Source organism: Meleagris gallopavo, chromosome 16 (genome assembly GCF_905368555.1).
Source record: "Meleagris gallopavo chromosome 16, MGAL_WU_HG_1.1, whole genome shotgun sequence".
Lineage (NCBI taxonomy): Eukaryota > Metazoa > Chordata > Aves > Galliformes > Phasianidae > Meleagris > Meleagris gallopavo.
Genome location: NC_139419.1, coordinates 13,395,479 through 13,407,647, shown reverse-complemented (window position 1 = coordinate 13,407,647; position 12,169 = coordinate 13,395,479). Strand labels below are relative to the sequence as shown.

The window sequence follows — 12,169 nt, the reverse complement described above, 5'->3', positions numbered from 1 at the left end:
CGTGAAATCGGATTTCTCTGGGCAAAGCAGTAAATCCTGCTCTCCAGGGTTACCCTTCGCACCAGGTGAGAGCAGCCAGCAAACAGTGCACGGAGGGGAGCGCTGAACGGAGTCCGTTTGCAAACAGGAGGAGAGGCATCACTGCAGCTCAATGCAAAACACGTACCTGCTTGCCACGCTGAGCCAGAAAACGCCTTTGGCCAACAATAAGCAAAGGAAGAGTCTGCAAGATGGAAAGATGAGAATGCAAACTACACCCTAGCAAGGCAAGGGGTCAATTAAAAAAGGCTACAAAGAGGAAAGCCTTTCTGCAAGCACTGAGCTTTATTTTTAGGAGCTTCTCCCATTGGGCAGGAGAACCCCAGGAGGTGCCCCACGCAGGTACACAGCCCGTGCTGAGCAGGGCAGACCTCAGGGGGAGCAAACTGCCAACAGCTCCTCTGCCTTGGCACGAAGGAACAGGATTTTCCTTCTAATAAATAAAGCACTGCCTCCACCTACTTCATCAGGACAGGAAGAAACAAAGCGAATAGACTGAAGTGTCTCGGGAAGGGTGGAACTCATTCATGGAAATGAGCACTTCAGCACCTTAGTAAGATGCTGAGTTGGGATTTTGTTGTTTTTTGTTTTTTTTTTTACCCCTTGCAGCTGTGATAATTATCAACTGACACTGCTTAACTGCTCCCAAAATACTGCTTCCAAAACTAAAATAGATTTCATCTTTCTGCTTCCAAGTCACTCGCATGCATTCACGCTGGTTTGCGAGGCAGACCCTTCCTCAAATTGCCACTGACACCAGGAGCAGCAGGCACTGGCAGCAAGCTCAGGACAGCAGAGCTTCCCTGCAGAGGTTGCTCCTGCTGCGGGAAGAGCAGAGAGGCTGCCAGGGTGCAGGATGAACTCTATGCCTCAACACCAGCTAGCAGGTTGGGTCCCAGCCCTTCTGCCACAGCACACGAAGCCAAGCACAGATGTCCTCAGTCACCTTCCCTTCCAAAGCAGATTTCCATTTTGAAGTGGAAAGCAAATAAACAAACAAACAAACAAGATAAAAGAAAAACAAGACCTAGCTCACATGTTCCAATGTATCTAGGAAACTGCAGGATCAGCTTGTCCCAAGATCTTCCTAGGATTGAGCCCAAGCTCTTCCCTCCGGCATGCAGCAGGAAGAGACAGATTTCTGGAGCTGCTCCAGCCCCTGAGAATGCCAAGGGCAGACTCACCTCACTTGGTCCTGTGTGCAGAAGCCCCCTGGTACGTGATAGATGCTCCCCATGCTCCTTTGTTATCTATTTGCTCACGTAACACAGCTCAGCTCCTGCCTGAGTCTTCCAACATCTCGCTGCTCTCAGCCTCCCACACCTAAGACCAAGACTTTGTCACCTCATTAGTTTCTCAACCCCATAAAGTCACCTCTGAGCTACTGCCTTTTCTGCTAGGACCCAGCAATGAAAACACAGCCACCCTGCACACCATACAGCTCTGCTCACAGCATCCCCCCATGTACCTGGAGGAAAAGCATCCTCAGAGCTGTGCCAGAGGAAGATGAGAGCCTCCTGCTACTACCAGCCCTTCTCTTCCCTCAGCTGTGTGCATGTCCCTGCCTTGGGCATCAGAAAAGCTGGACCTGCTCTCACCCTCAGGAGCAAAGCTCTCTGCTTTCACACACATGCAACCTGCTCCTTGCAAGCAGAAACAAGGGTTCCTGAGACATCCCCACCTAAATAGTCAGAGGTCAGGCACAGGTAACTAGGGATGGACGTAGCACCTGATGGTGTCATACCAACTGAGCAAGTAAAAGCAGCTCAAGCATTTGTGTACACAGCAAGTGACAAGCAGCCAAGCTCCTCGCTGCTCAGAGCAGGGTGGCAAAACCTGTGCGCGTGTAAAGCCAGGGATGGGCACCAAGCTGAGCACGATCTGCATTCACCATGCTGAGAGGACCTGGATAAAAGAAGAGACAGCAGGGAAGGATGGGAGAACAAGCTCTCTTTTTCCCCACAAGGCAGGAAAAGAGCAGACAAGCAGAAAGACATCCACATCAGACAGAAACAGGCCAGACTGAAATCCAAGATGCTAAGCCCCAACTCAAGGAGAGCTCTATGTCTCGAGCACGGCAAAAGCTCCCACGGCTGCCAGCAAGACCCATGCTGCAAAATAGCCAAGCAAACCAAATGCCCCATGTCTTGCACAAAGCTGGAGTCTTGGTGACAACAAATGGAGTTTTGCTGCTCTTTCTTCCCGCCCTCACCTGCTGAGCCAGCACTGTAAGACAGCCCAAGTGCTGCAGCCCTGGCAGGAAATTAAGCTGTCAGAAAGTTCCAGTTCCTTGCAAAGTTGCCGGAAGGCAGAGGTGGGAAAGTCCCTCCAGGAACAGACTGAGGAGGAATAGGTCTAACAGGAAGGACAGCCCAGTGGGAAGCTGTTTCAGCCTTCAGGCTCTAGCACAGAGCTTCCCACGTGACTCAGGGCACAGTCCTGTGACTCCAGGCACTGCTCTACCTGCCAGGGCCAAGAAGCACTCAGGCTCACAAGGCACGAGGATGCCAGGCGTTACACAGCACCACAAATGGGAGGGCAGGGAGATGGAGAAAAGGGAAAAGCTTACCCACTCAAATGTTCATTATGGGGCAGTAGGGCTGGGAGGAGAGAGGCCAGTATCAGGATTCCTGGCCCAAGATGACAATTAGGAGACTGGAAGCTGCAAATAAGCTGTTTTCTTAATCACAGCAAGAAACAAATTGCTGATCCACTTGTGGAGATCTAATTAAATGAAATTAGGTGCCTGGACACAGTTTTCTAGATGGGCTATTAAGGAGGTAACAAGATAATTTAACCTGGAAACCTCGACCAGCACATAACAGGACCTCATACTTCATGCTACGCTTCAGCAAAGTCCAGAACAGCAGCACACCTTTCTGGCCACAAACATGAACATGCAAAGGCAAGCCTGAGGATCTTTACCTTCTTTCAGCTGCCTTGAAAGAGGTTCTGGCCCAACTTTAACACAGAAGAAACTCATGCACATCAGCTGAGTTGGGCTGAGCTGCACTCAATGCCCAGCACCGACTCTTCATAAGTATGCAGGCAGAGGAAGAGGGGTCCAAAGCCTGAAGCAAAAGATTGATAGGAAAAGTAGATTTATTGCAGAGCCAGCTTAGCCACAAAGCAATTAGCGTCAAAGCCTGAAAAGTTTCCTCTTCTCCCTTGCACAGCACACTGTAAACCAGTGATAGATTACCCAGTGAGCTACTGGAGATCTATCACGGTCACTTTGAGAGGGGATTATACAGATTTGAAATGGGAAATAGGCACCTTAATTACAAGCTGTGGTGAAGACGACGGACAGGAAGGCTTCTTCAAAATAAAGGTTAACTTCAAACCCATCTCCATCACTAAAGAGTGGGAAGGCCCATCTGAATAAGCATGAAGAACAGCAACAAAGCCACAGCAGAAGCATGGCCTGGATTTGCACAGAATAAAAAACAAAACAAACAAATCTCTCCAACCGGGTGCTCTATTAAATAGTCAATTAGCATTACTTCAGTGAAGTGCAACAGGGCAACTTGTATCTTCCAGCTTACTGGCCAACTGTGGCTGCCTTTGGAGTGCAGAGCTAACAGAAGCGTGTGTGGGCTGGCACTGTTCATCTCATTAGCAACGTCGCAGTACTGCCACAGACAGAGACAAGGGGAAGAAACAAAACAAGACAAGCCACAGCATCCAGTCTTGGGAAGCTTTACCAACAGATCCAATTTCCAGATCTTTTTCTCTGTGCATTACAATCCTGGCAGCAGAGCTCTGTCATCCTCCTCAGCCCACAGAATACCCCAGCAACAAAACATGCCGGGCTGAAAAATCACTCTGACAGACTGCCTGCTGAGACCAGTCACACTGTGACAACCAGGAAGCCTTTATTTGCTGCTACTGATATGCTATGGCTTCAACGGGAAGTAGCATAAGCAGGGATGCTTTGCAGGAAAAACACATACGTGGCCTCTTGCCAGGAAAACCCATCTTGAGTAACACGTGCGCTCTTAGTTTCCTTTTCTTTATTTTTTCCCCTCGGATAGGTTTAACTAGACACTGGGTTACCCAGCAGCAATAAAACGTTTTCTTCCCCTTCTCACTTACAGCAGAGTGTTGATTGGTAAACAGCAGATCTTCCAGTCTGAGGCTGTGCCAGCCTGTGCAGAACAGAACTGTTGTTATTGCACATTCACAGCTAGAGATAAACACGAGTAAGAGCCAGGCACTGGCTCTCCAATACATTTGCTTTGTCAAGTTCACCTTGATTCAGCTGTTTCTGACAACATCTCTCCCTCCTGAATGGGCAAGATTGCAAAAGTAGCAAGGACAAACATTAAAAAAAGAGAAGTGACAGTAATGCAAAAAAGTGCCCCTCTGCACTCACTAACACTCCAACTGTGCAGCTCAGAGCTCCACCTGCACTTAGAACAGACAAAAGCACAACATGGAAATAAACAGGCTCCACAACACCAACCTCCCAGAAAGAAACAACAGAAAAACAAAACAGCTTTCACATATCTCAGGATAAATCTACACCAAGAGCCACGGCTGATACAGGACGTAAAAGTTACAATGAAGCAGGGAAGGAAAACAAAATTTGCAAGTCATCTCTCATCTGCAAGACAACGCTGCTGTGGCACAAGAACAAGAAACCAGCCCAGGAGAACCGCATGCTGAAAGGGCTGGAAGTCAGAGGAGAGTTTCTAGCCTTTCAAAGTGGAGATCTCTGGACCAACTGCTCCAGAAGTGCTGGGGAAAAAGCACGCAGTTAGTTCCAACAATTAATTCCTGGTAAAGTTCACGACCTACACCGCTTTCAACAGTGTTGAACTGGACTTGACCCAGGAGTTTCTTCTTGGTCTCTGAGAAAGGCAGATCTCAGCTGTGTGTCATCAGCCACTCAGTTCATGGGGAGTCACAGATGCCCAAGCGTAGCACAAACGCAAGGTCATACCCAAAAGGGCATCAGGGATTGTACTTTCCGATCATGCTAAGCTGACAGTTAAGCAGATGAAGAGCCGGCCTGAAGAAGGGAGGGGAAGAGAGTTGCAGCAAGAAGTGCAGTCTAAGAGCCAGTGAAAGCGCAGGGCACAGATGTGAAAAGCAGTCTCAGAGGAAGAGGGAGGAGGAGATGTCCCCTGAGCACACTGTCCCCAGACACTTCAGCCACAGCTTTAATTCAACAGACATTAGGCAGACAATAAATACGTAATTTACCCAAACCACATCCAGTTGCATTCCTTTACTAGAGACAAATCCCAGTCTTCAGTGCACTGCCACGTCCAGAGCCAAAAAAAGCCTCCTTTCACAAGAGCAGCAGTACCACATGCCTCCTTCTGCCACTTGAATGCAATTTAGACTTTCCTTGCTTTAATGAAGCATCGTGTCCCAATTTCCAAACAATCAACCTCAATTTAAACCACCACATCTCTGGCTGTGCCTCAAGCAAGCACAGAGATAGGATGAGCCTGACAGACAACAGTGGCATTTGGCATTTCCATCACAAACAACCAGAAGATAAAAGTATACGAATGGCTGAGAACTTCACCAGGAGCACAGAGAACTGGGAAGGGACAGGGAGAATGAACCCAAGGGGGCAGGATGGTTTCTCTGCAGGGAGAGCTCAGTGCTGTTACCTTATGGAAAAGCACCACCTTCCTGCCCACTCCTCTCCTCCACCTCTGGATTTGGCTGGAATAACATCTGGTGTAATTGAGGTGATATAGATACAGCGGTGCCTGGTGCCACTATGACATTCCCCTTTCCTCCCTGGAATAACCATACTGGTTTGCTGTCTGCTTCACTATACAGCTACACCAATCCAGTCGAAGCCATAGGATGTGTTCAATTACACAGGGCCTTAAGCAGTCCTCGCCCATGAGAGCAATTATTTGAACAAATATAACCATTGCACGAGGAAAACACTGTGCTCCAGATGAGGGGGCTGAAAACTAACGCAGATGCTTTCAGGAAGCTGTAGCACAGCACAGCCAGCCCAAAAAGGCCAACCCGTGTTGCTCCAGAACAGCCACATTAGCTTAGCTCAGTTGTATGCAAGGTCTGCACCATCAGAACACCATCCCCCTGCATGGGATGCCCCAGGCATGTCCTCAGCACAAGCTCAGCCCACTGCCCGCCACCTGGCCCTGCAGGACAGGCTCTGAACCACCACTATGAAAGCAGCCAAGCTTTCAAAAAAAACAAAAAAACAAACCAAAAAAAAAAAAAAAAAAAAGACCTTGCTGTTCTCGTGCAGGGATCTGCCAGGGCTCTGCAGTCATCACAGGAAATGCAGTGCAGAATTTCTTTGATTAGTTTTCCCACTCATGCACTGCCTCATATACATCCTCAGTCAGGCACACAGATTCCACAGCTTAAGGCTGCAATGACCACACGCTTTCTCTTCCATTCTCAATTTCCTCTTCGTTGTGATAAAACCAGGGTAGGCCAGCATCCATGGCCCTCACACAGACAGAGAGGAGAACACTTCAAGAAGGAATTAAAACAAGACAGAAAGACAAGAGGCACAGGAGAGAAGCAGCAGGGGTAACCACGCTCACGAAACAGACGAGAAAAGGCCTTTTTTTTTCCTTCCAGTCCCTCCCAGCCCAGCACAGAGCCAGCTGCAGCCAGAAAAGCCTTCTCACCCAAGACAGCTCAGCTCTGCGGGTGCGATGCCCAGTTGGTGTGAGCTCAGCCCGGTGTCCCCGGAATGGAACGGCTGCTGCAGGCGCCAGCTGCACGGCCCGCTTGGAGGAGCATGCTAGATGGTCTGCACAGAGCCCTGGCAACGAGCTGCGCCTGCCAGGAGGAGCGGCAGCTGCACCAGGCTGGGGAACAGAGAGGAGAGACACGTCAGAATAAGGGCTGCTGAGACTGGGGGCCGATCAGCATCACAGCAGCCCACGCCACCAACCTCTCACATTTTGGGTCACTCAATCGGCGTCCGCTTGAACTACAGCTCCCAGAAGGCTCCGTGTTTCCTGCAGCATCAGGCTGGCGATGGGCCGGCGCTCGGTCCCGCCTGGAGACAGAGCTTGGTCTGCTTCTGAGTCGACTCGCACTCTTCACTCAGGGTTTCAGCCCCTTTGGCTGTGATTTATCGCCCTGCTAACCCTGCAAGCAAGGCGGCTGCTCGGCCTCGCTGTGCTGAATAACACAGCGCCTCAGGAGCACAGCAGGATCCCAACGATAAGGGCTCTGGACGGCTCTCCACAACCAGCAGCAGGGCAGGATTCCTGTGCAGGGACTGGAGGGGCACGCTGCCTGCGTGGTCAAACACAAAGAGACACGTTAACTACCCTGCTGGTCACAGCATCGTCAGCGCTTACAGCTACTGCTAATTGCCAAGTACAAATGTGATCGTGTCAAATGTGCCCATCCCGTCCCTAAAAGGTATGGAGGCTGAACACCAGCCCCAGCAAACCCAGCTGTCCTCCCTCCTGCAGGACATTTCCCCACGCCCCTTCACACTCCCTGCTCTTGAAGCAACGTGTTTTAAGGAAATTCTCACTCAGGGAAAGCGCCGACTCCTTTAGGGTGGGCTTCTATAAGACAGAGCAACAAGAACCCCCATTCACCACCGTTTGGTTTGCTGGCACACTTCTGCTATCTCTATTTTAGATTGGGGAGGAGGCAAAAAAGCAAATGAGGTTTGAGCCAGAGCATCACTGAGCATCTCTCACACTGAGGGGTGTGAGAGAAGCACAGGAGAGCGACAGACCCTGTTCTGTGCCCATCACCCTGCCCCTTCAGCCACCTCGTTGGGCTGCTGCTGTTACAGTTACAGGTTACAAGTATTCATGGATTTTCTCTCCTTGCATAACACAGAGATTCCAGGCAGTAGGAAAAGGAGGACCAGTGCGAACAGCTGGGCCTAAACTGCTAGCCACAGCAAACCAGCACATGAAGAATGCTATGGAGCAGGCAAGAAATGCTGCTTAGGGACCAGCAGAAAGCAAGTAATGCTCTGATCAAGGTTTGAAGGGACCGCCCTGGCCCTTTTGGCCCAAAGCTCTGCACAGCACAGGGAATGCCTGGCCTGCAGCACTGCCATGCACTCACAGCAAAGCCAGAGGTCTTCTCAGAGCTGATGAGACGGCAAGCTAAACACGGGAGGACAGAGCACCCCATAGCTGCCTACATCAGCTGCCAGCACACCACGTCATTTTCCTTGCAGGAGATGTGTCCACATACGCATTGTCTGGGAAGACAAACCGCTTAACTCCCAGCAGCTTAAAGTAAAGCCCTTCTGGCTGTGCCCAGAGCCCAGGCAGTGCGGGCTGAGCCACAGGCACACAGCTCCATCAGCCCTAACGCCAACACCAGGCAGGATCCCGGCACTGAACAGGCACCCTGGGTTCTACAAAAGGGGCTGCATCGCAGGAACAGAAGAGCTGTTTCTCTTTTATGAATGCATTTCAGAGTTCCTACCATCGGCAAAGCGCACTTGAACAGCGATGTGGTTCCAATGCTGTTTCTAATGTACAAGCCTAAAGACTCGGGTTTTTAGAAATCAAACTTGATCATTTCAAGCTGGCAAAAATAACCCCGTCTTCCCTCAAGTTATTTTCTTTTCAGCGAGGCAGGGTACAACACAATAGGAAATAGCAGCAGTTATGTACTCAACCTCCAGAAACCCAAAGGGCCAATTGCAGCAAACCACGGCAGCTTTCCAGCCCTCCCCAATCTATTTGCTGGAGTTAGACTGAAAAGCTCGCTGCCCCCAAGCCATCCAGCAAAACCCCCGTCCTGCTAATTGCATCAATATAAATGTATTATCTTGGCTGTCAAACAGCAGCTGGATGAGCGGGGCTGCGCTCTGCGATGTGAATGTAGAAAAACAATTGTGCTTTCTGCTGGTGACACATTTCTTCAGATCTTACTTCCTTTCCAGGGCTTCCCCTTCTGCCCAGACACTCGGGCAGCATGCTTTTTTTTTTTTTCCAGAGTGAGAGGAAATGGCAAAAAAAACCTCTCCTCGCCTTTAAAACCAAATGTGAGCAAGCTTTGGGAACGACTGTCATTTCCCACCATCCAAGACAAAACGTGCAGGGAGCTGTGAAGGCAAGAGTGAAACGCTCCTCATGCACAGCCAGCAGTCCTTGTGCCTTCCTCAGCTGAGCACAAGGAGAGCAACACCCCTTGAAACAGCCAAGTGCAGGAAAATCTGGGAGAGCACACTTGCTGAGGCAGAAAAAGGAGGAGGAAGCTCCCAGATCCCACGTCCAACCCACATAAGCAACCTGCCCAAGGCTGCGCTACCTGTGACCTTCCTCAGAGCCCCATGTTCCAGCTCACTGGGACGGTGTGCAGTGCCGCTCGCTAGGGGTGCTGCCCCAGCACAGCACCACGGCGTGGCTGGGTGGGAAGGGCCCTCACAGCCCCCCCCAGACCCATCCTTGCCATGGGCTGGCTGCCCCCCACCAGCTCAGGCTGCCCACAGCTCACCCACGCGAGCATCCCCAGCGCTGGGTAGCAGTGCCAGTGCCTCACCGCCCTCTGAATGAAGAATTCTCTCCCTAAAATCTCCCCTCTTTTGGTTTAAAACCCTTCCAACTTACCCTGTCACTATGTGCCCACGTAAAAAGTCACTCTCCTTCATCTTTATCAGCTCCCAGTCTGTTACACAGCCACCTCCGGACCTCCCCACAAAACCTCTGGGACAACCAAAAGCAGTGGATTTCCCCCATGATAAAACCCCCCACTCCCAGCCATAGGCTTTGGGCCATTCCCTCCACAGCAGCTCCTCAGCAGCCCAGCCCTTCCAGGGCTCACCCCATCCCTCAGCCACTGCCAGGCTGAACAGCACACCCAGCTTTTTTCCTTTTTTTTCCCCTGTATTGTGAAATTTTAGCACTTTTGTTTTATTCCAACTCAGAAAGCATTATGACTGGCACATGCCTTGTGCTCCCGTACGCTCCAAGTCACCAGACTGAGCCTGCAGTTCTCCTGTTCCCTGACCAAGCAATCCGGCCTGGCAGGCTCCAAGTCACATGAAACCTCCCCAAAGGGCTCCACAGCCTCAGGGCCCACCTGGGAAAGGAGCTGCATCAGCCTCGGACACGAACAGCAGCTGATACAAGTTACAGCAAGTTAACATCCCCAGTTACCTGAAACCACAGCACTTTGGATCGCATCTCTCTGACACACGTTAGGGTCACATTCACATTGGAGCCAAAGGACAGCAGCACCAGGTGCTTCACCCACCCCAAATGCTCCTGCAGCTCATTCCTCACCCACAGCCCAGTCCTGCTGCACTTCGCCACAGCCAGCACGAAAGGGGAGGAAGAGGAGGTTCTACAAGAGTCCCACAGCAGGGTGAGGAGAGGTTCCAACATGAGCACAGGCAGCCTGGTCTGGTATTAAACTTGGAGGTTGGTGGCCTTGCCTGTGGCAGGGGGGTTGGAGCTTCATGATCCTTGAGGTCCCTTCCAACCTGGGCCATTCTGTGACTCTGTGACCACGATCCCACAATGAGATCAACAGGCATCATGCCCAGGCCCTGCTGCTCCCCAGGGCATCAGCTCCATCGTTGTACCTTCTGTCTGACCATGGAAAACCACCTGAAATCCACACCCATTGCATGCTGAGATTTCAGTCTGAAGGTAGCGCTCAGAGGAACCAACCTGCCATGAGGATACAGCACACACAGCTCCCATCCCAACCCGATACCAGGATCACAGCACACCCAGCTCCCACCCCAACCTGCCATGAGGATACAGCACACACAGCTCCCACCCCAACCTGATACCAGGATCACAGCACACCCAGCTCCCACCCCAACCTGCCATGAGAATACAGCAAACCCAGCTCCCATCCCAACCTGATACCAGGATCACAGCACACCCAGCTCCCATCACCCAGCTATCCCAACTCTCTGCTCCCGAAGCCGAGGAGGGCTGGGATGCGGACCGATGAGCCGCTCAGAAAATGGAGCGGTTACGGAGAGCCCGGCGCTCCTTCCTCTCCCCGAGCCGTGCGGCAGCGGACCCTCGGAGCAGCTCCAGCGCCTCGGCACGGCACGGAGCCCCCGAGTCCGCCGGCCCCGCAGCCGCCCGGGGCAGAGTCGCGCTCCTCCAACAGGTGGTGCCGATCGGCGCGGGGGCGGCCCGTGCCCGGCCGCAGGCAACGCGGCTGCTCCGTGCGGCCCCAGCCGGGCTGCGAGGAAGCGGCCCCCGCTCCCAGAGGCCCCCCGGCCCCGCTTACCTGAGCGGCCGCGCTGCTCTCGCCGTGCCCGCGGCCCCGCACTTCCCGCCGGGCGCAGTAACTTCGCCTCCTCCACCTCCTCCTCCTCCTCCTCCCTCTCTCCCTCCTCCGCGGCGCACGGCCGTTCCGCCGCCGCCTTCCTCCCGCTCCGCCGCCGGCCCGGCCTTGCCCCAGAGTCCCCACGCCCGCCCTTACGCCGCCGCCGTGGCGTAGCGCCCCATCCCGCCCTCCGGACGCTACGGCGCGGAAACGGCGCAGAGGCCGTCGTGAATAGCAGGAGCGAACTACAAACCCCGAGCGGCGCCGGGCGACAGCAGCGGAAGGAGGCGGCGGAGCGGTGCGAGCCGGGAGCCGGGCTGAGGGGCGGGGGGAGCCGGGCTGAGGGGCGGGGATCACAGCCGGCGGCTCTGAAGGCCGGGGGTGGCAGGAGGCGAGGTCGGGGTTCGGGCGTGCCCGGTGCTGAGATCGGAACCCCGAGGCTCGGCGTTGCCGTGCTCCGTACCCGCCCGGCTGCTAATTGCATCTCTTAATGACCTGGCGGTGCGTGAAGCGAATTAGGATTTGGCTTCGGGCTGCTTCATCCCTCCGTCCGCCTGGAGCCGGGCGGGCACGCAGCAACGGGAACCTCTGCAAACCCGGGAGCCCCGACTCCAATTGAGCTCCCCGTGCTCCCGTTTCACAGGTGCAGAAGCCGGTCAGCAATTCACAGAATCACAGAACGGCCTGGGTTGGAAGGGACCTCAAGGATCATGAGTCTCCAACTCCCCGCCACAGGCAGGGCCACCAACCTCCACATTTAATACCAGCCCAGGCTGCCCACGGCCCCATCCAACCTGGCCTTGAACGGGGCATCCACAGCCTCTCTGGGCAGCTGTTCCAGCACCTCACCATCACCTCTGTAAAGAACTTAATTCAATCCCTTGTCACAGAA

The 12,169-nt window shown here is 53.0% G+C and overlaps 1 protein-coding gene across 7 annotated transcripts in view; it reads right to left on the bottom strand.

Moving 5' to 3' along the window:
* CAPN15 (calpain 15) overlaps positions 1 to 11,548 on the bottom strand; it is a 48,678-nt gene extending 37,130 nt beyond the window's left edge. For 3 of the 7 annotated variants that reach the window (XM_085237884.1, XM_085237891.1, XM_085237890.1), the window contains exons 1-3: positions 11,239 to 11,379; positions 6,947 to 7,296; positions 6,678 to 6,860 (exon numbers count right to left, since the gene is read on the bottom strand). The gene's annotated coding sequence lies outside the window, so the exon portion shown is untranslated. Of the gene's footprint in view, positions 1 to 2,964; positions 3,111 to 4,134; positions 4,188 to 6,677; positions 6,861 to 6,946; positions 7,297 to 11,238; positions 11,380 to 11,530 lie in introns of those variants that run through there. The other 4 variants (XM_085237885.1, XM_085237886.1, XM_085237887.1 and 1 more) reach the window with 4 other exon arrangements.
* Positions 11,549 to 12,169: the final 621 nt, after the last annotated feature.